This window comes from Callospermophilus lateralis, chromosome 10 (genome assembly GCF_048772815.1).
Source record: "Callospermophilus lateralis isolate mCalLat2 chromosome 10, mCalLat2.hap1, whole genome shotgun sequence".
NCBI classification, from domain to species: domain Eukaryota; kingdom Metazoa; phylum Chordata; class Mammalia; order Rodentia; family Sciuridae; genus Callospermophilus; species Callospermophilus lateralis.
The window spans coordinates 77,085,829-77,111,344 of NC_135314.1; the positions used below are offsets into that span (position 1 = coordinate 77,085,829).

At 36.2% G+C, this 25,516-nt stretch overlaps 2 protein-coding genes across 5 annotated transcripts in view; one reads left to right on the forward strand and one right to left on the reverse strand.

The window, feature by feature from the left end:
• Cmss1 (cms1 ribosomal small subunit homolog) overlaps nucleotides 1–25,516 on the reverse strand; it is a 319,308-nt gene that overhangs the window by 128,703 nt on the left and 165,089 nt on the right. Inside the window, exon 1 of one of the 2 annotated variants that reach the window (XM_076868986.2) lies at nucleotides 19,718–19,757. The exons of the other annotated variant lie outside the window; for it this stretch is intronic. The gene's annotated coding sequence lies outside the window, so the exon portion shown is untranslated. Of the gene's footprint in view, nucleotides 1–19,717; nucleotides 19,758–25,516 lie in introns of those variants that run through there. 2 annotated transcript variants of the gene reach the window in all.
• Filip1l (filamin A interacting protein 1 like) overlaps nucleotides 1–25,516 on the forward strand; it is a 262,508-nt gene that overhangs the window by 75,344 nt on the left and 161,648 nt on the right. The gene's annotated exons all lie outside the window — the stretch shown is intronic.

Below are 25,516 nucleotides of genomic sequence, written 5' to 3' on the forward strand. Positions count from 1 at the left end.
ACTTAGGGTATGATTTTCAAATTTCTATGCTAAATTAATTTTATTTGTTTGTTTATTTTGGAGTACTGAAGATTGAATTCAGGAATGCTTTACCAGTGAGGTACATCCTCAGTCCTTTTGATTTTTTTATTTTGAGACACGGGTCTTGTTAAGTTGCTGAAGGTTTTCCTAGGTTGCTAAAGTTGGCCTCCCAAGTTGCGGGATTTACGGGGGCACCAACACACCTGGCATGAATTGGTTTTATTAAAATAAAGATAACTATTTTGTGTTTTAATCTTTGATTAAAAACAACCATTTACTCGTTTGAATATGTCCCTGGGAGTTCGTGTGTTTGAAAATTAGACCCAATAACCAGGGCTGAGGTGGTAGAACCTTTCAGAAGTGATTAGGTTGTTAAGAGGGATTATTAGGCTTGTCTAATGTTTATTTGCTATTAAATTAATTATGCATTTGGGGAATAAATGCCAAAGAAGTGATGTGCTTTCTCAGTAAATAATATCTCATAGCACACAACACCAGCTTGTTCTATTGTTGGTAATGTTAACATGAACTATTTGGTGAAGGTTTTATTACCAGGCTCCTCAATTCTAAAGCTACTTTTCCCCATAGTTATTGAAAAGTAATATGTGGAAAGATTCTTTGAGATATGTAAATATCCCCTTTTCACTATTCTTTCTTTACTGTTTTTGGTATTTATTGATACTTCTTGTCTGAATAATATAACTATGATGGCTGCAAAATGGTGATTTTTTGCTGAGTGCTGTGGCTCATGCCTATAATCCCAGCAGCTCAGGAGGTTGAGGCAGGATGATTGTGAGTTCAAAGCCAGCCTCAGCAACGGGAAGGTGCTAGCAACTCAATGAGACCTTGTCTATTGATTATCACAATGAACTCATTCATGGATTCTTATTTTATTCAATGAGTTACATTCTATTATTGTAATTAGTTATTTTGCTGCTCAAGTTATTCCAGATTTGGCCAGTGGGAGTCATTTCTAGGTGGCTCCTGGGTTTTCTGGACATATCCCTATCATTCTTTTAGATTTCCTAACATCCTGCTTTGAAAGACATCCCAGGTTCATCTTGTTTGTCCCTCATTGGCTCTGGGGTCAGCCTTTTCTCTAACATGCCCTGATTCCCTTTAGTGGGGAAGAAGATTTAGGAGCCAAGATCTAGATGTTGAAAGGGCTCAAGGCTATAGAATGTCCCTGCTTCTAGGCCCTTTCAGCAGAAAGAGCTAAGAAACTTTTCATTCTTTAAAAAGTTCTTCATAAAATTGCATTTATGGACTCATACTACTAAACATTGTCACACCAGATGGATCTGATAAGATGCCTGGAAACAAGGATCATAATTCATTTATCTTTTTATTCTTAAAGCCCCCCAAAGTTCAAATCACATAATGAACAATACATAGAGATTATATGCTTGGGATTTGATTCCAAATGATCTAGGGTGGGGGAAAGGAGTACAGATATAATAAAGGTGGCTGTGAAGCGGTGACAGCTATAAGTGCTGGTGGACACATAGGCTTTTTTTCTCTCTAAAGTTGAAAGTTTCCATAATAACAAAACAATTTAAAGGCAATCAAGAACTACTCTCTTACCTGAATGACAAAAGTTTTTGACTTTATTATGGTTTAGTTTATTGGTTTGGTGGTGTGAAAAAACATCAAAGAATTTGGATTATTAGGAACCAGAGGACAGTATAAGGTTCCTGTTACCACCTTTCTTTTTAAAATAACTTAAGAAAAAAGAAATGCTTATAGAATGCTCATTCACCTATGAATTTAATTTTTCAATACTTTTTATTTCATGTACTTGGAAATGTTCACAGCCTTCACCATCAAACCATTAGTCTAATTAATTAGCCCAGAAAGCACAAACTTGAAACACAATTTGGAAAATAATTTTGAATACACACACACTTATGATATTAGATCAACCCCTAAAAAGATAAAATACAATGAACAGGTCTTTAAGCTATCTGGAGGAGGTCCCCATCATTTTTCAATTTTATGAAGATGGCTTTTCCTTCAAATCCCAAGACGTTTTATCATATTTAAATTAAAATATTAAAGCAGAAAATTAGAAAACTTCAGAACTTGAGATAGCCTATTCTGTGAAAAAGAACACGTTAAGGAAATATTTATATGTGTATGCCACTCACTGATGAAAGTGGACATTCTCCTGACTCTGCACCTTTAATGAAAGCCTTGGCTTATGAAGCATGCCCCTCTTCCCTTATGAAAACTGACGCTGATGTTCTTTATCAAAATTATTTTTAGAAAGTCCATTTTGAATTATGAGGGTTTTTCCATCATAAATCTACTATTTAGCTCACTGCTGTACCTAAATAGTAGACATTTTCTGTCAAATTTTAAAAATATGTGTCTGCTGAGTTTTACTGATAAGGAAACAAGCTTAAGTGACCAAAAGCAATCAATTCAGATGGCAATTGAGGCCCCAAATAATTTCCTTTAGTATTCAGGCAACAGAAACAACCTTTCGGGGTTATTGGAACTAAATTACTACCTTTTACCCAACGTTGATTCAAAGGTACATTCCTTACTAAAGCCAGTGTGAAAATGCTAGTGAATTCTTTCCATTACATCTGGGCATAGTAAGAATGCCAACAATCTGCAGCCTGCACATTGTAAATAAATACAGACTAAGTAACTTCTTACTGCTGCCATGAGTGTACATTTTCTCCAGACAATAAGTGTGCATTACACATATCTGTCTCCTGGCTGCAGCTATCCCCCTCTCCCCGCCCCACCTTCCAGAGTTCCTGAATACATTTTTGGGACAGTCTAAAAAAACCAACATTGTGATACATACAGATCAGAAAATTATCTCTTGATGGGGTCTTATGTCTACAATCATCAGCATCCAATCTTGCCAATTTTAGTGGATGATGATGAAAATTTACTTTTTTCCTTAACTGTATTAGTGGGTCATTAATCTAACTAAAATAAAGCATGGTGAGGCGAATAATAGTAACCATGTTTCTTCAATCAAACATCCATACTGTGAGTCTGGTTGTGGTTTTAAAGAAATCTGGATTAAATAATATGCTTCACATATAAAAAGGCTGGCTAAAAGCTGGATTTTGTTACTACTCACAAAAAACAGTCACTTTTGTACTATGTATCCACATTTAGAAAAAAATGAAATTGTTTCCTCTGAGACAGGTATATTGGAAACTTAGCCTTTTAATCCTAAAAATAATTCATAGAATAAAATTTAGAGAAATAAAACTGAGCTCATTCACCTTCTATTCTCATATGTTAGTTTTATTGTTTGTTGGTTTGGTTTTTTGATTCAATTCTGGTCTGTCAAAGAGGCGTTTTATTAAATTCATTAAGCTCTCCAATTTTCCTCCTATTTTAAATAGGAGAATTTGGGATACGGCAGTTGAGAGGCATTTAAAAATGTCTTCATATAAGCAAATTAACACAGAGTCCAAGTTAAGGAATCCTTGTCTTGCAGACAGTGTTTGCTGTGGAAGTTTTACAATGTTACAAACATTAGTCATGACCTTCAAGAAGATAACAGCAAACTCCAGGAACTGTGATTTTCACAGGAGATCTGGGAATGAGGGTTTCAATGGAAACTTTCCAGAGCTGCAGCTGCCGAGCTTGTGGTTTTCTCATTGGCTGCCACTTGATAGAGGTAAGGCGGGAGGAAGGATTCTTTGAGGGCAAGTTCAGACAGTGAATAGTTCAAGGCTGCAACATGCCTACAAACTGCAAGCGGTGAATGGACACACAAACCACAAATGTTAAAGGGCACACTTGGTTTGATGATGTTTTTCAAGGTTTTGAGGGGCTGAAATCATTCTTTTACGGTATCATGCTTACAGAGAGTAAAATTAACATCTATAAAATAATGCTATCCTATAGTTGAGAATAGTTTTTCCAAACTGGTTTTTGTTTGTTTTTTTGGCCACTATTTCTCATCAATGGCAATAGTGCAGTGGGAACAACATACATTTTCAGGTCAAGGGGCCAGTGAATCTGCATTTGGCCCTTTGCTACTTTGTGTTACCGGATCTCAGTTTCATCTTCCATAGGAGAGTAAGATCCATCTTGTAGTTTTCATTGTAAGCAATAAACAAGAAAACATATGTCAGGTGGCAGCAGATATTAACTGCTCAAAAAATGGTTAATTTTGATTATTGTCATTATTATTAATGTTCTTGTTATAAATAACTGTATTACCATTTATGTAATCATTATGGGTGAGCTGACTTACAAAGCAACAAAAGGTGTACTGATTTACTGCCTGTAAATATTCATACTATTTTTTTCCCATATATATTTACTGGTGCATTATAATTATACAAAGTGCTGGGATTCATTGTTACCTATTCATACATGCACACAATATAACAATGCATACTATTTTTATAAGTGTTCCTTTATGGTTTTAAGTTTCCTGGTTCTTTTTCATTTAAAACGTATCAATATAGCCTTTATGCCATTAATTCAGTATGGCAGAAGACATTTTCCATGAGAGCTTTGCACTGTTATGAAGTAGTTTCTGCTGCTTCCTCCTTGCCTCAGACAGACTTCACAATGATTCACTGATATTGAGAATCACCAGCTGCCATTCCTAATAAAATGTTCTATTGGCCCTGCATACCTTATGGCAGGCTCTGTGTCATATGTCCTCTTCTTGCTTCTTCTTTAAGGACAGCTAAAACCTGCCTTTCACAAATCTGAAGAGGGTTAAATCTAAATAACTGATCTGGAATTTGACTGAGTACAAACCAAGATTACCTAAAATAGAATTAAGGTTAAGTAGGCAATCATCTACTCTCCCTGAACATGCACCTGTACCAGAAATTCCTCCTACCACATTTAAAACATCCAGGTATCATGTTTTGTCTTTATGTGTCTTAACACCTATAGTCTTCCTCACATTTCATTATTTATTCCCCTAGGGGAGGGGTTAGCAAACTGTCCAGCAGGCTAAATCTGCTCTGCAGTTTGTTCGTGTACAGTGTGTAAGAATGACTTTTACATTTTTACATTTTCAATATTTTGAAAATATTAGAAAAAATTTCATGACTTGTGAAAACATAGAATTAAAATTCCCATGTCTATATATAAAGTTTTATTGGACCATAGCCAGGCTCATTCATTTAGCCTTTGTGAATGTTACAATGGCTGCTATGATGATAGAGTTGAGTAGTTGCCACAGAGACCATATGGCTGGCAAAGTCTTAAATATTTACTCTCTGACCCTTTGGAGAGAAAGTTTGTTGACACTGTCCTAGAAGGTTTTTCTCTTGGAAGAAGTGATGTAAGTACATGTAAGATACACTGTTTGCCCTACTCATTGCCTTTCTGTCCCAGACCCTTAGTTTTAGAAAGGAAATAGGCCTAGCCTGATGTTTCCTTGGCAGTGGAATGGGATAGTAAGAGAAGTGACAGAGGAGCTAAGAGGTATGGGTCTTGGGTCTTGTTTTGATCTTAAGTTTTTGTAATGACTCTGGACAATTAAGTAATTCTTTAGACCTATAACATGACTTCTCCCAATTTGGGCTCTTAATCTCTTTTAAATTTGAATAAAGGAAACTTGCATTCACTTACTGGACCACCATGATGATATGTGAAATCCAACTACCATCTCTTCTCTTACCCACCTCCCAAATCACTCCAGGATTTGGGGATAGGGAATTTTGGAGTCTTTCCAATGAATGGATGGATGGATGAAAATTTCAAATCCATTACTTTAAATTTACAAAGATGGACCCTCTAATGTGATTGCATAAATACTGTGATGAATAATTCATTCTGGACTCTACTGGAGATTGGCAAATGAAACTGAAGCACTTGCTTTCTGGAAATTCCCTATTATAGAACATGCCATTTCTATACAGTGAAAAGTTGCTGATGTTTGGGAAAATACCATCTAAGTTATGGTGGAAAAAAGATAAGATCTAAAAGTTGAACAAAAGAAAGGAGGCAGGATAGACAGATCATTTTATATTCAGAAGAGAGTAACAAATGTTTATATGTGAATACATTTTGAATCGGATTTCTTATCTCATGGATTTTATATTGTAATTTGAGTCAGTACATTTTCAACTTAACCCAAGATTATCTATATAGTTGCTCAGTAAAGAAAACAGCTTTAAAAATCATTTACACTTTAATGAGTTTCAAATTAACCAAGCTCCTACCATACCAAGTCCTTGCTGATGGAAACGAAAGCTGACTGACTTCATTATCACAAATCTTCCTTTTGCTAACTATATATCAATTTGTATTTGTAGAAGAAAAGCTATTAGATATTGGTCTAATGTAGAAGGTTTTATTAGCTAAGTCCAGTGATTACTTATCATTCCCAGGTTGTAGGCAGAGCCTGAAGTTTGGGCCTGTTGTTTTGGTAATACTGTTTTACTAGGAAACTTAGTAAATAGGTGCTCAGTGGGAAAGAAGGTTCTAGAAAAGACTACAATAGATGACACGTGCATGAATGAGAATGCACAAAAATTTTTCTAAGTGGGGGCAAAAATAATTACTCTGTCTCAAATATAATGAAAATTATCCAAATCCATTAAAATTAGAGTTGGAAGCCAGGTGTGGTGGTACACATCTATAATTCTAGATACTCTGAAGGTTGAGGCAGGAGGAACACGAGTTTGAGGTCAGTTAGCCTTGGACTGAACAAGACCCTGTCTTAAAAGGACTGGGGATGTAGCTCTGTAGTAAAGCACCCCTGGGTTTGAGCTCCAGTACTGGGGGAAAAATTTAGAGTTGGGAGGCTTTTAAGAAATATTGGGGGGCTGGGGATGTGGCTCAAGCGGTAGTGCGCTCGCCTGGCATGCGTGCGGCCCGGGTTCGATTCTCAGCACCACATACAAACAAAGATGTTGTGTCCGCCGAAAACTAAAAAATAAATATTAAAAAATTCTCTCTCTCTCTCTCTCTCTCTCTCTCTAAAAAAAAAAAAAAAAAAGAAATATTGGGTCCAAGTTTCCTTCATGGAAAATTGACATATACTTCAGGTAGTGATTGTATAGTCTTTGTCTTGTGCTGCTATAACAGAATTTCACAGATTAGGGAATTTATAAGCAATAGAAAATTATTTCTCATGGTTCTGTAGGCTGAGAAACCCAATATCAAGGTGCTAGTATCTGGCAAGGGCCTCCTTACTGTATTCTCCCATATTGGAAGGTAGAAGGGTAAGAGAACATGGGAATGGGGAAGGGTAGGAAGGGGACCAAACTCATCCTTTCACCAGGGACTCACTGCTATAAAATAGCATGTGTCAACTTAGGAGGGCAGAGCCTTCATGACCTAATACTTCTTAAAGGTCACACCTCTCAACAGTGCTGCACTGGGGATTAAGTTTCCAACACATGAACTGTGTGGGGAAAATGCAAACCACAGTCCCCCAGCTTGGGCCCAATCCCTCACTTCTGGTAGCAGGGAGACCCTTTTCTCATCAAGCCATATTTTTTTCATTTTGGCCCAACTTCAATAAACTATAAGAGAAAAAACACCCAAGAAGAGTAGTCAAAAAAAGCTTGAGCTAGAAAAGAGGAATTACCAAGTTACATTTTCAGTCCTACCAGTAACTCTAGTTGTGTAACTCAGAGTAAGTTCTTGGTGCTCGCTGGGCCTCAGTTTTCTTTGTGTAAAACTGGGTCTCTGGCCGTTTCCTGTCCTGTTTTTCTCCATTTCTCTATTTTCATTCCACACTACAGAAATGAAATGCAGTTGTGAGAAAGCTACAAAGAGCTATGAAGTTTTTCTTCTTCTAGTTCTCACTTATGTCACACCTGGCTTCCCCTGCATGTGTCAAGGTTTTATAAACGTCATCCTAACACTTGGCCTTTATCTCAGCTTTCCACATCACCTCAGCTTGATATACTGAATGATCCTATGACTCAGAATCTGCCCTCTGTTACTAGATAGCCTACTGACAGGGTAAGCCACAAAAGCCCTCTAAAATTGGTGTTCATCTTACAGAATTTTGAAGTTAAGGAAAAAAAGAAAAAACATGAGAATGTTTTACTGTCCTCATATACTAAGCAAAGTCTGTTCTACCACCCATGGAATGTGAGTAAACTCCTTAGTATCGATTCATTTTTTATAATTAGAACACAGATGCTGAAATAAACCTTGAACTCAAGGAAAAGCTATAGACTCCAATTAAGCACATTTGGTATAGTCTATGAATAAACAGACTATTTTTAGAAGCAAACATTACACATTTTATTGTGATACTGACTTGGCAAAGGTTGCAAATGCAATAGCAAAATGATTAACTATTTAGCATTTTACTTATGTAACTATAGTGAGTACAATTTTAAAAAATTGAATGTGCCTGCAAGATCTTATTTTATAGAGTAATCATCATGACTAATATCAATAGTGTTACGTAACCAAAATAAAACTTATTTTATATTCAAAGAAAAACACTTGTTTTTAAGGTATTTAAAAATAAATTTTAATATTTTACTTTTAAATGTGAAAATAAAACATTTTCCAGCCAAATAAGTCCAAAAATATTTTTTAAGCCAAAAGAATTGTTGTTTAGGGGCTAAAATAACTGCTAACAATTGACTGACTTGCTTATAAAATATCATGAGTGTATCAGTCAGCTCATTGCTGTAACCAAAATACCTGACATAAACAAAGGAAGGGAATTTATTTTGGCTCATGGTTTCAGAGGTTTTTGCTTATGATCACCTGTCCTCATTACTTTGAGCTTGAGGTGAGGCAGAACATCATGGCAGAAGAGCATGGTGAAAGAAAACTGCTCAGCTTATGGCAGCCAGGAAGTCGGGTGGGTGGGTTAGGGGAAAGGGCCAGGGACAAGTACAGTCCTCAAAGGCATGTTTACAGTTACCTATTTCCCCAACCATGCCCCACCGGCCTATAGTTTGTACCACCTCCTGCTAGTCACCACCTCCTGCTAGTCCGTTTAACTATCAGCAGATTAATACCCTGTTTAGGAAGAGCCCTCAAGATCCAATCTCTTCTTTAAAGCCCCACCTCTGAATATGCTACATTGGGGAATCAAGCCTCTATCACAAAAGTTATTTTGGGGGGAAACATTCAAGATCTAAACCATAATAATGAGGATATATTTATGTTACATTTTGGTAAGAAGGTATCTTTAAAACAATCATCACTGTAAATAATTCACATTAAGAATTTTGAGTCTATTATAGCTGTTGTCACAGCTTATCAGAATCAATTCTTGAGAATTAAGAACTGACACTCAAGTTATCATTATGCTATTATCATTGACAAGAATCTAGAGATTTATTTTTTAACTAGATAAATTACCATAAATTCTTCATCATTAGAAATGAATTCTATTGTATCATTGTATCTTTTATCTTTGTTCTATAATTCAAAACTACTTATTGAGTGTTTCCTGGGTACATAGTATTTTAAAAAATTAAACATTCAGTAAGACTTTCTATGATTATTAATAAAATATATTACTTCAGTCTTTGCTAAGACCTATTCTCCAATATTAATGAAATTCTACTCTATTCATTAGAATGAACATTATATTTACAATGAGTAACAGAAAAACATCTTAACCCAAAGCCCAAATAGCTACCACGTCTTACCTGGGATATAAAAATAACCTCTTAAATGCTTATCTTGAATAACTAAATGAATTGTTGGATGAGGAGTGAATGAAGTCAAGTGTAGTGGCTAAGAGCAAGGCTGAAAATGATGGCCTGGGTTTATACAGTTTAGTCTTGTGACTTTAGCCAAACTACTTCAGTGTGTCTCAGATTCCCTACCTGCAAAATGAGGATAATATCATATAACTTGATATATAGTGATTTAGGAATTAACTAAAATAATCAGTATAAAGCACTTGGCATTCCATCAGGTACTAGTGCTCAATAAATGTTAGCTGCTTTAGTTTTGTTATTCTTATTGGCTCTTGAATTTAGAAGTAGCCAATGTTAGATTTAATCAATATGAATGCTACTCCCAATGGTCCACTACTCAAAAACTCTTTAACAGCTTCCCATTGAACTTAACAGTAACATCCAAACGTCTCACCAGGGCCTTTGAGATTCAGGCCTGCCTCTAACCAATATCCTTTCTAATCACTTTCCCCCTCACTTTCCACTCTAGTTTCACTTTTCTCTTTCAAAACATGAAGGTTCTTTCTGCCTGGGTTCTTTATATAAATCTTTCCCTCTACAGTTTTCTTCCTCTTACTCTGTTATAGAAAACAAGCCAAATTTTTCAGATGTGTCCTTCCTTTGGAGATTTAGAAGTCCACTCAGGATGCTTAAATAATTCACATAACATTTTCCATATTTGAAATACCAATACATTGGGAAAAACAATGTTGAGATATAAAACAATAAGTGTCCACTGAAGTTCAGCACAGTGGAAGTGGGATACCATGTGTGCAAGCAGAGTGCAAGAACTCTTCTGTAGTTTCTTGGGATGGGTAGGCATGATGAGACATTCATAAAGTCTGTCCCTGTGTAGCACTCACTCTTCTTTTTTGACCTAAGCCAAAAAGGGATAGGCCAGGTTTGGCCCAAAGCTGAAAAATTGTTTTTAAAGATTAATTCATTTGGCAAACATTTATCGAGCACCTATAATGTAAGAGGCATATTTCTAGGTGCTAAGTATACAGCAATGAACAAATATATAAAATCATACAAAGTCCTTGCCTTTGTGGAATCTACATGCTAATGCAGATGGACAGGTAATAAAGGAAAAAAAAATGTAGTGCATTAGATGAGGATATGTGATAGAAAAACAAAGCAGAGAAGAGAAGAGGAGGAATGTGTGTGTGCAAGCCTCACTAAGATGACATTTGAAGTGGGTGAAAGGGCATGGAGATCCTTGGAAAGAGGGGAGAACAACAGCAAAGGTCATGAGTTGATGTTTGTGTGAACAGGCAGGAGGCCTCCTTGGCTGCAGAGATGAGGTCTGAGAGACTTATGGGACATCTGGGGGGACTTTAGTTTTCGGGCTGAGTGAGATGGGAAGACTTTGGGGGGTTGTAAGAAGAGGGGCAACATGATCTGATTTATGCTTCAATAAGATCTCTGACTGTAGGGAAGAAAGCATGGAAGCAAGGAAAATCCTGAGGAGGCTCCTGCAGTAATCCTGGAATGAGCCGGCAGTACAGTCTCCGTAGTAGTGCAGTAAAGATCCGTAGAAGTGATCAGAGTCTGAATATATTTTGAGGGTAGAGCCAACAGGATTTCCTGATGGATTAGATGTGGGTTTTGAAAGGAAGAAAGGAGTCAAGGACAACTCCAAGGTTTCTGGCCTGAGCAAGTGGAAGAAAAGAGTTGCCAACATTTAAAATCAGGAGATTTAACTTAATAATCCAGATTTCCAGCTTCTCTCAAAAATACCGGAAGATCTAGTCCACTGCATAACTACATTTTTCACATGACAAAATTGAGCTAGAGCTAAGAAACAGCTGCTCCATGGACACAAAAGACAGTGGCCCTTTGGTTTATTAGAGTACCCCTGCTCCTTCTTGTCTCACATTTGGCCTTCTGGGTGACACACAGCTCTTTGTACCTGCCTGACTACTGCATGCAACTTGAGTTTAGGAACTCTGACCAATGTTCTCTCATATACTCACGGTAGCAAAAATACAACATAAATTTGTCCAGAAGTTTGTCTCAAAAAAGGGAATTTTGACAAAGTATTTAAAAATAGAGCATCTACTATGAATTATCATCCTAGTTTACTTCCATAGCAATTTGAAAGTAACCTGGTGCAAAAGCCCAACCTCACAGTGAAAAGAGAGGGTCCTTGAAGAAACTCCACTTGCACATATTCCAACTTCCTCAAGTCCAAATCCCAAGGCTTAAATCATAGTTTGTGTCCCTAGTGCCCAGGAGTGAAGTAGATGCTGGACCACACTAGGTCCAGTACCACTTTGACTATATACACCTGGGAGAAGGAGCTATAAGGCCCAGGTTAGTATCAAGGGACACTAACTCCAGCCCTGTGCAATAACCAACAAGTCTGCTGACTGACAAATTATTTTTGCTCTCTGTACTTTTGTTCCTTATAAACAAAAATCAGAGATGGTCTATGGTAGGACTTTTCAAACTCATTAATGTGTATATGAATATCCTGCTATAGATGGTTGTTCAGCTTTATTACATATAAATCATTGGCTTAGAATGAAGTACCTGGTAACAGTGTCTTTATGGAATAACTGATATGTTTTCCTTCAGCAAATAAAATTAATATGAACCCAAATATCTTGTTTCATTTTGTCTATCAGGAAGCTCAGAGCTAAATGCACTGTTTAATAAGAGCAAAGCCATCTTATGTTAAGATATTTAAGTACAATATCTTTTTTCTACCTTCATATTTAAATGGTTTTGATTTTATTTTTAACTGTACAGTTATAGGAACATTTTTGACTCTGGGCAACATCAAACCCTTCCTGAAAGTGGGTAGGGTAGGAAGGAAGCAATGAAAATAGGGAAGAAGGACAGTGATTAAAAAAATTCTATCCAAATGGTATGAGGAAATTTAGCATTTGTGATTTGTAAAACTGATCAAAAATCTTATCATCCTGGTTGAATCCCAAAGCAGCTTTGTCTTAGAGGCCTATGCCCATTAAAAATTGCCTTTACATTGACAAAAGTAATCATAAAAAGTATGGGGCTGTGGACTGGCCAGGAGAACAGGCCACAGACCCAGGAAAAACCTTCAATATAGCCTTTCTCTTTTAAATAACTATGGTCATTTATAGATAGAAAGGACAAATCTCCTGACCTTTGCCAACTCTCCATGATAAAGAAGGATCAATTTTCATATCAGAATTCAAAGAAGATCATATTATTTGATATAGAAGCCCTCCTTATCTGTGAGGCATATGTTCCAAGTTGCCTCATGGATGCTTGAGTGCAGAATATTGAACCCTACGTATACTATGTTTTTCCTTATACATACATACCTATGGTAAAGTTTAATGAATTAGGTATAGTAAGAGCTTACCAACAATGACTAATAATAAAATAGAAAAATTATAACAATGTAATACAAGCTTTCTAAAATTTGTAAATTATTCCTGGAATTTTGCATTTAATATCTTTGGACCACGGTTGATTGTGATAACAAATCTGGAAGAGTGAAACCATAGATTAAAGAGACTACTGTAATACCAAAACTATGGGTAAAGCATATATCAAGACAGACAGTCATCAATCAAACTATACCCAGAAGCTTCCAGTACTGAATTACTGAACTACAATTCTGGCCTTATGTGTAACCCAGGAATGAGCCAATATGCTGAACACTGGAGGGTAGAAGGCCATTCTCAAATATGCCCCAGGTACTTCAAACTATTCAGGAATTGTGTTTTGTTTCTAAACCTGCTTGTGCTCATTTAACTATTGTAACTACATAATTGAAATATTCTGTAAACAGATTAAATAAGACAATTCATAGGAACTATTTCTTATGAAAAGTACAATAAATAGTTTGAGGAAGCCTCAAAAAGACAAATGATTTAAAATAGCTATAAAGGTAGATGTAGGTTAGATGATTATAAAAGACAGGAAGGAAAACAACTTGTATAAGTCTAGGAGGATTCTTTCTAGGTCTTGATCTATAATAGTAAAAATTTAACAAAGCTGAAATGGGAAACCATAGAAAATGCAATCATTAAGGTATAATTAATCTAAGAAAAATGTCAGTAATTGTAATCAGCAGACCAATAATAAAAGCGAGGGCCTTGGCCCTCCCAAGGCTTCTAGGGCAATGATAAAGGGAATAAGAACCATGGTAAAATGTTACAGAGGCCCTGTGCTCATTTAAAACCAAATGAAATAGGCAATAATGACACTGAATGAGCTTTCCAGAAAGTGGCTGGGGAGGGAGGGTGGATAATGAAGCTAGGATTACAGGAGAGAAGGACAGACAGACACTACTTTTGACAATCTGGCATATACATATTTGTTAGCCAAAGAAAGAATGAATCCACTTCTGTGGAGAATCATAAGTTGGTCTCTACCAAGTTCCCAAGAAGTAAAGATTTCTTTAACTACTAGAGTTTTCCCTTTGCCTCCCACCACTCCCCCTGCAGTTTTTCTTCCTTCCCCTTTTAAAATATGGTAAAATTACTTAATAAGTAATAGTATATGTTGAATTTACCTGCACAAGGCACACTCTAAAAGAGAACACAGATTGCTTTGGTTTCCTGAGAGTAAGACAGGCAGAGCATGAGTAGTTCTAGGTAGAAATAATAGTTTTCAACAGCGAGACCAGGCCTGTAATTTTCTGCAGCATACTATGACATCATGGTTTATATGAGGCCAACTCCATAAATCAAGCCTTACCTAATTAGAGATTCTTCTGCAGATCTACATTATTAGAGCAAATAATTAAAACAGCCTAGGCAATAATGCAAGGCAGATCTGTTTACAAAAATGTTCTTTTCCCCCCCAAAACTTTTTAGTCTCAATACCACTTACAGATCTTTCACATTTAGTAAATTACAGACTCAGAGCATTTCTTTTAGTCTGACTTCACTTTCAAGGAATTCTTCAATTAACTTTACGTTGCTTTAAGCTGTTCATCCAACGAGAAAACAATCTGTGGTTTCTGACTCCTCTGCGTGCCAATGGCTGCCATCCATGTTTGACTTTCAGACACACTGTCTCTTGAGAGCCAGGCTCTGTTTGCATAAAACCAACCAGTTGTCATAGCATTTTGACAAGCACTATAGAAAAACAAAGAACAATACTCTGTGGTGGCTAAACTGAGAGAATTACCACTGCAAGGGTGACTACATTGGGGACACACACAACATCCACACCCAACCACCTGGCCTGGCCCAGAAAGGAGCACAACTTTTATCCGTGAACTTTCCATTCTTAGGGATCATCTCTTTACCACCAATTACCTTTTTCCCTTTACCCTCTTCTTTCTAAATGGTTAAAAGATCTACATTTCATAGACAGGTATAGCTAATCAAACAATATGCAAAAGTGCCACAGAAATCTAAAAAGCAAGAAATTGCACAGACGTTGTAATGGTTATGGTGCATCTAGTGTCAGATCTTCAGCCAAATACAGTGTAATAAAAAGTATGAGCTCAGAGGTGGGACTTCAGTCCAAAACCTTGAATATTCTCAGTCTCTGGTATAGCACCTCAGTTAGAGAACTGAGCCTCTTGAGGCTCATTCACTGATGTTTTTAAATAAGTGCAAATAACAACTGGGCAGTGGAAAATAACCATGGGAACAAATGGTGGAAATAAATGATGATGGTTGAAGAAAAAGATCCTTAAGTTTTCTACCTATCCTAGTGGAATAAGGAAGAACAGAATCCTCTCACTTTCCTTTCCCCTGTGCTTGACCTGTTTCTGAGTGTCTCTGACCTATGCTCATCCTATGGAAACACTTGAAAAGCTAAAGAATAATACACCAAGGATGATATTTGAAGCCCTCTTGAATACTCAAGCCCAATATAAGATACATGTGCAATTTTCCCAAAATCATGCTCAATGCTGTTTCTGTAATGGGATGTACAATCGTCGAAAGTGCAGGTCTTTCCAAAGCAATGGAATGAATCCTCTGGCAGAGTCATGCCATAACAAGCATGCAGGCAGAGCCAGAGGAATTAGAATGTATGCACAGGCCAGGTGAAGCCCAAGGGCTGATGGGGACTTGGCACTGGCTCAGCTGAGGTTATGGAAGGAGGGAGCACCAACTAAAGCTCTGCTTGTCCTCTTTAGTACAGAACCGTTCCTGACTTCCATTGCAGCTGAGTACAAAGAGCTGTAGGATTACTAACTCATTCTTATAACTATTCCTTTCCTATGGTTTTCCCTGTTTTTATTTAAAATAATAAAAAAAAACTATCTGAATTTTATTACGCATTTTGGTTGGAAGCTACTGCAAATGCTTTGTGGAAAAAATGAGATGAGTATAATTATATCTCTGTGACTCCCCTTCCCCGCCCCATAAAAAGAAACAATGGGACCCACCATCTGGTCTATTCATTTTTTCCTTCTCCACTAAGAAGGGCAGAAATTCAGAATGTATCAGATATCCTTTAACCTATAAATCACTGTTTCAATGAATTACAATCTCCTCATTAATCACTTAAGGAATCCCCAGAACTCTCTGAAGTTCCTAGAATGCAAAAGGGTTGGCAGAGAAAGGGGGGGTTCACTGGATATTGATTTTAGATCTTCATGTCTCTTCTTAGATTTTAAAAGAACCAGCAACAAGAACACTTGATAAAACATTTACTGTGGAGCCACAGTGCAGCTCTGGCTTCAAATTCCAGAGCTCAGGATAACTCCCTTCCTGCTTCTTTGTTCTTTCTGACACTCAGCTTCTCTGAGTCAAACAAAATGTGTTGAGAATTTTTTTTTCTCCTATGAGGCAATTCTCAAATTCTGAGAAGGATTCCTTTTCTTTAGAAGCTTCTTGTCCAATGCTTCACATCATAAGCTTTATTTTTTGGAGTAAAGATGCTGAATTTGAACCAAAGGGGATGTGGTTGATGGTACAAAAACTGGAGTTTCCCTTTTTAACCAACTCTAAAGTATGAACTCACTATAGTATAAGGAGAGTCTACAGTGTTTGATACCTTAAAAGGCAGTGACATAAGGACAAACATATCCTCTAATGTTGTACGTGAAAGCAGTAAGCTGGGGAATTCTGCATTGGGATTTGAGGTGTAGGCAATCTACACACCTTGAAAAGTAAAGCACACTGGTACTAAGAAAACTTAAAATCATTTACTATCTTCTAACAAAGTAGCTCTTACTAAGCAAATAGTAACATGTATACTGGATTGGCAATTTTTAAATTAGACTACTAAAAATACACACCTTAAGAACCTGAAGACCATTTTTAAAATGTTGTCAATTATTTTTAACTTTCAACAGGATGCAATTCCTTTTGGCAAGAGTAGACTGAATGATGTTGCCTTTCTGCCAATTTATTCATGTCTTTTAGGCCTTGGCAAAAGAAACTACCTTTTCTGTGTCTTCAGAAGAGAATGTCCAAAGCTATGCTGAGTCTTGCATGCCCTGAGCTATTTCAGATCTTCAAAGTACCCAGAGCCTTAAGAATCATTCTGTTTTGAGGTGGTGGCATCTGTCCCCCCCGCCCCCCTTGGATTCAGTGATTGAAAAGAAAATATTTTTTGGTTATCTAGTGTAAACTTGTACAGTTTTGAGCTTAGGGTATGTATAGCTTCTGGCTAATAAACTTGTCTTCTAAGAGGCCACAGTACTAGGTTTTAAGTGAGATGCTCCAGGTTTAGGAATATCTACAAATGACTTATTGGAAGAATAGCAAAGAATTATGTGAAATCAAAAGAGAGTATGAACAATAACATAAACGCAGATACAAGGCTTTTAAAAGGTTACATCAAGGAAACAAAGACATTAAATGTAACTGAATTTTAGGAAAGGAAATTACAAGGTACAAGATATACTAGAACAGTTCTCATTACAGTAAGGCTTTCCAGGGAATAAGAAAACTTGTATGGCCACTAAACAGGGTGATTACTGAATCAGAAATATTACTCAGAAAATAAAATTTCATATAATGTGTAGCACTCAAGCCAGTTTCCTTGTGTCACACTCCTCTGCACTGAGAGTTTAAGAGAAATTTCTCTTCTGTAGGGACACTTTTGCTTCGATAATCTTAGCATCAAATTTCAAAGACTGTAAGAATTCTAGAAGCCATATACTTGACACTGAATTTTTTTTTTTTCCTCTTTGTGGTATTGGGATTGAACTGAGTGCCTCACACATGGTAGGCAAGTAAGTCCTCTTCCACTGCTACCCCAGCCCTAAAAATGTCTTAAAAACATTGTTCCACAAATGAATGGGAAGACCTTCATGCTCATTGATGAGAAGAACTAATATTGTTAAAACGTCTGTACTAATAGTGATTTGAAGATTCAATATAAGACTTACCAAAAATTTAATAACATTTTTTATAGAAATGAAAAAAATTCAAATGAAACCATGAAAGGCCTCAAATAACCAAAACAATCTTGAGCAAAAAGATGGAAGCATCACAACTACCTAACTTTAAAATATACTATAATGTTACACTAAGCAAAAGGGCGTAGTACTGCCATAAAATTAGACATAGAACAATGGAGAAAAATAGGGAGCCCCAAAATTATTCAACACATTTATAGCCAATTGATCTTTGCTTAAAATGCCAAGAACTCAAAATGAGGAAAGTCCAGACTCTTCAATAAATGGTGTTGGAAAAACAATACATCCACATTTAGAATGAAGTTAAACCTTTATCTCATATCATATATAAAAAACAACTCATAATGCATCAAAGACTTGAAACTATATAAGTACTAGATGAAAACATAGGTAAAAAGCTTCTTGACACTAATCTAAGTAGTGATTTATTTTTAATATGACCACACAAACACAGCTAAGAAAAAAAAAAGACAAATTTAGGTGATTGCATCACCTAAAAAAGCTTATGTATAGCAAAAGAAATACTCAATAAAATGATTAAGAGACAACATGGGAAAAAAATATTTGTGAACCAAATATGTGATAAAGGTTTAATATCCAAAATAGCTAGAAAATTCAAATGCAACAGCAATAAAACCACCTGTTTACAATGGGCAAAGGAGCTGACTAAAAAGGCATTTCTCAAAAGAAGATGTTGTGCGAAGGCTATACAGTTTTAGAAAGGAATTGTGGAGATCATCATGCAGTATGGTAACTATAGCTCAAACCAGGGATTTTAGGTTTTGGTTGCTTATTACTCAGTAGATCAATAGCTATTTAGTGCTATACAAAGAGAAGCAGACCTCTAAGAGAGAGAGAAAAAAAAATTGCTAGGATTCAGCTAGTGAAACAATCCAGAACTACCAGGGAAAGTCATTTTGTTGTTATGATGTATCTATTTCTTCCCTTCCACCCACAGAATCTTCAGTTTGTATTTCTAAAATTGTGTTTTTCTATTTCTTCTATCAAATAGCTGTGTTTTAAAATGAACAAATATTTTAAGACAACATATGATTCAAAAGAAAATCTTTCAAATGATAAAACGTCTATACTACTCATAGTGATTTGAAGATTCAAGTAAGACTTACCAAAAATTTAATAACATTTTTTATAGAAATGAAAAAAATTTCATACGAAACCATGAAAGGCCTCAAACATGTGTAGCAATATAGGAATATCAGATTTTCACCAAAGACAATCAGAAGTCATCACTGTAAATTTGGTTGGATTCTCTGAAGTAAACCCAATCTTTCCAATTACAAGGAAAGCTCCTGAAGTTCTAAATGGCAAAATTGATGAAAAATAGCTAAATGAGGTATGTTTCTTTCAATAGTGATATATATGTATATGTGTGTGTGTGTATATATATATATATACACACACATGCACACACACATATATAGTTATAGATGGACAATTTATTTTATTTATTTATTTTTATGTGGTACTGAGGATTGAACTCAGTGCCTCACATATGCTAGGCAAGCACTCTACCATTAAGCTACTGAGCTACAGAGCTCCAGCCCCTTAAAAGTGCTTTTTGACATGTAAATATACTCAGTATTATGTTTTTTCCTTTGTTTCCCATACTCCCCCTATTTTGGTCTTCCAGAGAGGGTACACTACTAAGGTCAATATTGTTGGAAAACACAGATTAAGAAATAATAAAAATGACAGTTTACATTATTTGATAAAAATAGTAATACTTTACCAAATGGAAAATTCCATCAAATGAAACGTCACTTGAATCAGATGACTTACCTAAAAATAAGAAAGAGAAAGATGAGAACTTGGTATTGTATTCAATCCTTGATATATGAAAACATATGGTAGATGAATTATCCCCAAACAAACTATACCAGATCAGGAAACACTAATTCCTTTAGAAAGGAAATGGTAAACACAGAGCCAAAGAAATGATGAAAGAAAGTGGTGTTTACATTCAAGTCACTTGGCTTTTATTTGTATTTTGGGAGGTCAGTTTTGACAATGTGGATATACATGCATTTAAGGCCGCAGTTGAACTGTGACAGAATATTCATGGCACTTTCTTTCTCAAGACCTCTGGCTACTGTCTTAAAGAGAGTGTGTCAAAAGTGCAAACTTTCAAAAACCTTCACCTTCTATGACTCAAGAAAAAGGTGCCAGTGTATCAAGTGCTACTGTAATTTCCTCTGTTGATTTTCTTTCCCCTTAACACTAGATGTTTTGACTGTTTGCTTTTTTATTTTCCAAAGTGTATAGTGATGTTCTTGAAAGGTGCCAGATTAACAACCTGGGGAAATTAAGAGTTTGCTCTGTTAAGAGAAAAGGCTCAATGTGGTGGAGGTGATGAAAGGCTTCCCTGTACTATGCTTGCCTATGTATGTTAGTCTCTGACCCACAGTTGCCCCAGCCCTCCAGTTTTCATGGTCCATTAGTGTCTTTAACTGCTCAGGTTGCTAACGGGGGCAGACAATCTAATTCCTGCTTTCAATGCTATCATTATTATTACTACTATTGTAAATTCTTAACTTCCTCTAAAAAATTATGTGAAAATTTTTATTAGCTGACATTGTATTTCAGGATAACAGGAAAATAAACTGAATGAAGAATCTTATATTCTTGATAGTGTTGTAGATTTGGTTAAATCCATTAATTTCTACAAACAGGAGGCAAAACTTTTGAGTAATAAGTAAAAACAGGCCTTAATAAACTCAGTCACTGCATTTAATTTGAATTCTCATTCAGAGAATTTTCCCTTTTGATTCTACTGCAGACTGTTTAATTATATTATTCATTAGCAACTATGGTAAAAGTTTTGGGGATATTGAGGCTAAGACTATCATTTCATATGAAATTTAAAAATCAGCATTGGAGAAAAATATCTCTTTCCTATACTTATAGGTGTTCCAGGTTTCTAAACTTTCCAAGTACTTTGTAATTATTGATTAATCTGTCTCATGCCCAGGAATCTATAAAAGGATTTTGCTTCAACTACATCAATGTTTAATTGTCAACACTATGCTAGTTCTCCAGGTAAAATACAAGGGCCACAGTAAGAACAATTCTCTTAGTCTGGAGTTTCTAATAGCAAGGGAATCAAGGCTAGCAAACATATGCAAAACATTAATGGGAAAATTAAGTACAACCCTGAATGCTGATGACTAACTGACCAATAATTACTTAGAAATTATTTGGAAATATCAGAGTATTAATCCCACAGTTGTTCTCAATCTTTGCCATTGTCTTTCTTGTCAATGACCAAATTCTCAGCAGTTAGAGTAGATTTCCATCTTGACATAACCAGCACTTCCTGTAATTACTAATCTCCAGAAGCACTGGGGAAAGAGAATTGTAGGATATCAACAACGACAGCAAACACATGGTAACACTTAGAGGAAGGGTGCCCTGGCTTCATCTCATATGGAAATTTTGGAAATTTCAGTTTGGGAACCTTTGGCTGTTTTTTTTCTTTGCCATGCATAGACTTTATCAAGTTAGTCCTTATGGTATTAAAACATCTGGCACCAGCTCACATCTATGCTATTGCTGGCAGGGAACCTAATTGGGAAGGAGGGGTAGAACAGTCACCTTTATCGGAAATGACCTTAATATTATGGAAAGGCTCCTTCCTTCCCACTGCTTAAGCAGCCTTACTGAAAACCTTAAATCCTGATGTGAGAAGAGATTATCTCCAAGAGCAGTAGCAATTTATTATAATTATATTAGTATAAACATAAGAAGGTGGAAAATGTTATGCCAACTTAGAGGAGGGCAACACCCTATGTATAGGTCCCAGGCAAAGTTGTGCTGGGGGAAAGATAATACCCAACTTCTATATCCCAAAGGGAGGCCTCAGTTTCCCATACTGCAATTGAAACCTAACTACTTCGAAAATGTATAGCCAGATGCTATGCAATAAACAATGGGTGGCAGGTCACCAGAATCGGTTCTCTTCCCTAAGCGTCTAGTTCTTGCCAATTTGCTTTTGGCTCTGGGTAACTAATATATCTTTCCCAACAATACCTGTCAAGTCTATATTATAATTCTCAATAGTAGGAAGTGAAAACAACAAGACCTGTTTTGTGTATATAACACTCTGGCTTCTATCAGATGTGAAGCACTTGTTTGATTCAATGTACTTTAGTGGTTGGCTATGAATTGCAATTGGGGAAATATCTGTATCTTTCTGGGCCAATTCTGGGTCTCTCTACTTCAGCCATCCAAGTGAGAGTACATGCTTGTCTCTAACTTTCTTCTTCATTGCATAATGGATCTCTTATTGGTTTAGTTTGTCTTATTGGTTTGTCTTTACTAGACATTGGCACCTTTCATGATTTGGCTTCTCTTATTATCTGTCTCTCTCTCTTTTCCTTCCTGCCTCCCTCTCTCCCTCTCTCTCTCCCTTTGTTTATGTGGTGGGAGATCTACAAACATGGACTTCTAGAATTTGATATTTTACATAAAATGGATCGATGAACCATAGCAAAAATAATTTTTGTGGACATGTCAATTAGGCTTTGTGCTACATGGTCATCTAGTCAAATGAAAAATTCAGACAATAAGATATTTTCAATTTGACAAACAAAAGATTTTGTAAAGGGTAGATCTGAGAGACTCCTATCACTATTATGGTCATGAAGAAAACAGAAAAAAAATACAGTCCTTTAGAGCAAAAAAATAAAAAATAAAAAAATAAAAACGACAGGTGATTTCTCCTTTTCTTCCAAGTTCATACATCTGCCAATAGGCTAATAAATGCCAAGGACACAGAAACACAGCACATCAATGAAAATTACAGGCCACAAGATGGTGTAAACCTCATATGGAAAATACCAGCTAAGGTACTAAGTAAGCCAGGAAATACTGAAAGAGTTATGAAGATGAATATGTTCATGTTTTGGACAAAAAGTACCTAAAATAAGACCAAATAAAAATACTTTTAAAACAAGTTTTTTTTTTTTCTTATCCTTCACATGCATATTAAAGATGGTTAACTTAAAAAAAGTTTACAGTGGCTAAGTATTCAAATAACTCAAGACAATGCAGGATTCTACCCATCAAGAATGCTTGTTTAGTTTGGCTGACATGCTATAATTATTAATTTGATTATCTGATTCAAAACATAGTCAGAAACATTTGCTCTTAGCTTTAATTTCTTAAGTAGCAAATTCTAGGAGTCACATGGCAAGGACCAAGAGCTAAAGATCAGATGAGAGCTGGGGGAAACATGAGTTGGGGTTGGTATTTCTGCGGTTTTTCTTATTAGAGGCAATAAAATTGGAGTCAGTCTCTATTACTGCCCTGACCTCTAGCAAAGTTTATCCAGACTTCTATGTCTAAGGACTTTCTGGATAATGGCTAATGTTGGAGGGTTTCCTAGAATCATATACCCCACTGGAATGCAGTGGCCACACCTGTAATCCCTATGACTTGGGAGGCTGAGGCAGGAGGACTGCAAGTTCCAAGCCACCTTTAGCAACAAAGTGAGGCCCTAAGCAATTTGGTGAGACCCTGTCTCAAAACAGAATACAAAGGGCGGGGATGTGGCTCAGTAGTTAAGTACCCCTGGGTTCAAGCCCCAGTACCGTAAATAAATGAAGGAAGGAAGGAAGGAAGGAAGGAAGGAAGGAAGGAAGGAAGGAAACAAACCCTATTTGTTTGTTCAATTCTATTACCTTGGGGATCTACCTTGGTGATTGCTTCATTCTTCCCTCCTTTCTCTCTTTGGGAAATAATAGAAATTTTATAAGGCACAAAAACTTTTGGAATTTATAACAATCTCCTTTTCCTCATACTCAAGAGTTTTCATTACTACTGCTAACTTTTGCATGTACCTTGTATTTCAAAATTTTCATAGCTTTATAAGTTTTTGTTAAATACATATTCCTAATCTAATCATATTTTGTATAATAAAATTTAACTTTAAAATGATAAGAATTTGATCTGTCAAAAGGTTACTTCACTAGATTTTATATCAGACTCACATTTCCTAAGCCAGAGGCTTCATAAGAATTCCCAGCAATGCTAATAATATGCATATTTCATCATGGACTCATATTTAGTAGGTCTAGGGTTGGGCCCTGGAATTTTACAGTTTTAATAAGAATCCAATGAGATTCTTATATATTGGGGGCAGAGGAACCACTCCTGAGATCCCATCCTAAATTGAGCTCCCTGGCTTCCCAGCTTCAACCACAGACAGCCTGTCTCCTAGTGACAGTAGTAAAGCAGTCTCTTTAGTTCACATCGAATGTTGAGCCAAAAATACTAAGTGAGCAACATGAGAAAAAGAAAATAATTGCCAATAAGATTTCACTTTCAACAATGAAATTGTTGTAAGTTGCTATACAAATACAGGAAAGAAAGGGAGGTGACCTGGTTGCAACTCCACTTCCTTGAATGAGATGAGATTTGTTATTATGAATGGGCTGGTTTTCTATTCATGAGACTGAATGTTTACTAGCCTTTTGGTTATGTCCTATACACTATATTTTGTCAACCCCTCCTCTCCAGCCCAGTAACAGCCTTGCAGAGCTAGCTTCAATTCTCCAAATTGCAACCAACTGAAAACCTAACTACTTAGAAAGGTAACCAAAGTGATATCCAACACTTAATGGGTGTGAGACTAAAAAGAATCTGCTAATAGTTGCCAATAACTGTCCTGCCTGTCTTCTCTCAATGGCCAAAACTTCCCCACCTGTGCCATAGAGAGACTCTTAGGCTTAGAAATTCAGAGTTCCTTGATGACATCAGTACTTCTGCTTTTAGATCTCCAAATCTTACCTTTTGGGTACTATAACCATCCAATCCCAGACTTCAGACCTCAATTCCTGTGCCATCTCTTTCTCCAAGTCTTTTTTTGAGTTTCATGAAATCCTGCTGATCACTCTTGTCCTGATGTTAGATGATGGTCAATAATTATTTGCATCTTGCTTCTGACTTTGACTATGACTATTCTTTCAAAGGTTATCAGTAACTAAATCTAATGGAGTTTTCTCACTTCATGTCTCACTTTTGTTAATTTTTTCCCCTTGGTTTCAGTGGTAACACAGTTCTCTTATGGACACAATGAATACTTGATTTGCTCAGTATGAATACTTCTAGTCTTTCACAACATACAGAAAATGGAAGACATGCTTAGTTGCTAATATACAAAATATTCTGGAGCTGAAGATAGTTTTAGTATACCTAAACAAAAATCCCCTTCTTGATTATATGCAACCCAATATCATCCTGCAGGAGCTAATTTTTATTGGGGTTTAAGTTTTTAATTTTTTTTTTTTAGGGAATATGTAAGGAAAAAATAAAACTCCTCAATTTGTGTCAAAATTACCTTAACACTCCCCTAGGAAGGCCTCATGCAGGACTCTCTCAGTAAGCCCAACCCAGGTGGTTTTACCCTTGAGCTTTGGCACAAATTACTGTCTTTGGTTGAATAAAAGAAAGAATGGTTATGTATAACTATAATGTACCAATAAAAATGTAGAAAAAAAAGATGGAACATTTGGCTTGTGTTTAGGATACA